Here is a 1,732-nt window from a genome sequence, read left to right on the forward strand (position 1 = left end):
TGAGAATGGTGATGTGCTAGTCAATATCTCCCTTAAGAGAATGTTGCTCCCTAGCTCAATTGCGCAATGACATTCTATTTGAGACAGAAGGTTCTATTTCAAACGACTTTTTATTTATCTACAACAATAAAAATGTACACCATATCTGATTTATCCTAGTCTCATTAAGCACTGCTATTAGTTTACTTTACCCTATTGATTCATATTGCTTTTTTGCAGGTGCTCAAAAGAAGAGAGAGCTCAATAAAATGCAAAGACATTGAAAATTTGAAAATTGAGATAACACAGACTCCATAAACAAAGGTATTGTATTCAATAAAGTAAAATTTTGTACAAAAGTGTTTAGTTGTACATGTAGAACATATTCTTGACAATCATTTTCTATTTATCCAGAGGCTGCTCTACATGGTCCAAGCTCTCTGTATCATCATTTTTTGGAGAATCTGTTTTCTGCTACTCCATCCTATCCTGTACAATATGTTGGTGCTGCTCCATTGTCTCCTCTACTACCCCTGGAGCATTTGTTTGCTGTTGCTCCATCTTCTCCTCAACAACATCAGCAGCAGGTCCTTGTTCCTGTGGCTTCTCCTCATCAGCACTAGGTCCTTGTTCCTGTGGCACCACATCAGCTTCATCTGTGGCATCAAGGTGTATGACACCTTCTCATACTTTAGAGCTCTCACCCAACTCGACAGTAGCTGGTACAATAAGTTTGGGGGAGGCATAGCTCAAAAACTTCCAAATTGTATGAGCTCTGAAATTATATACATAGTTTGAGCTGAAGCTATCTTCTTTCATCTGCAATGGCATATGATGATTTAGAACACTTTGTACCACTATCAATTATCTTCAAGCTAAATTAAAATTATTTTTTCTTACAAGGTCTCGCTGTTCTTTCTCAAAATAGCTTAAAAGTAGATATTTGGCACTGATCAGCACTCTCCATCTACAGCTACTTGAATCATCTTGTTGTGGTGTCTGTACAGTTGGAAAGATATGTTAGAAACTATTAACATCTAAACAAAACAAAATTATTCAATAAGTTCAAAGGCATAGCATGAAATAGACATCAGTAAAGAGAACGACTTTTTACCTCTAGATTTATTGGCTCTATTAAATCCAAAAGAGAGACATTAGGAGGACAGTGATCCAATGCATCTAGAAGCCTTCTAATACAACTGCAATACATATAATTTAGTTAGTATGAAATCAAAATAATGAAGTTTTAAGTTAAAAAAGCACACACACCACTTACAATTTCAGCTCTCTATGTGTGTTTTTAAGAGAGTTGAATATAAAGTATTGCTTCTGCTGGATGTCAATAGAAACAAAACTCCAGTGGTCATTGCGTAAGGAAAAAAGCATTAAGAAATCAAGGCTACAAGAGTTCTCAATCTTAAAGAAGAATCCCAAAAGAAGCAGTCACCCACATACCTGTTATGGTATGGAAGTAGCAAAACATCGATAACTTCAAAATTGCAGTGTCTGAACCAGTTGGAAATACCAATGGGAGTTTCCTTTGCATCTCTTAACTTGGAAGAAATGGCAGGATCAATAATATGGACTGTATGCTGTATAGAGGGGTGAAGCCAGCTTCTTATCATGCTGCATGGGACCAAAAAATAATTAGGGTAGGATATAAAGGAGGTACAAGGAGGATTGTTTTGCAAAAAAATGTAAAATAATAGACACTTACTAGAGCATTGCAAGAATGATAGTATCTGAGCAATAC

At 36.0% G+C, this 1,732-nt stretch overlaps 1 pseudogene; it reads right to left on the bottom strand.

Moving 5' to 3' along the window:
- Positions 1–381: 381 nt before the first annotated feature.
- Positions 382–1,365, bottom strand: LOC147905334 (uncharacterized; annotated as a pseudogene).
- Positions 1,366–1,732: the final 367 nt, after the last annotated feature.

This window comes from Dipteris shenzhenensis, chromosome 1 (assembly GCF_047967505.1).
Source record: "Dipteris shenzhenensis isolate YYH24624 ecotype China chromosome 1, Dip_SZ_1.0, whole genome shotgun sequence".
Taxonomy (NCBI): domain Eukaryota; kingdom Viridiplantae; phylum Streptophyta; class Polypodiopsida; order Gleicheniales; family Dipteridaceae; genus Dipteris; species Dipteris shenzhenensis.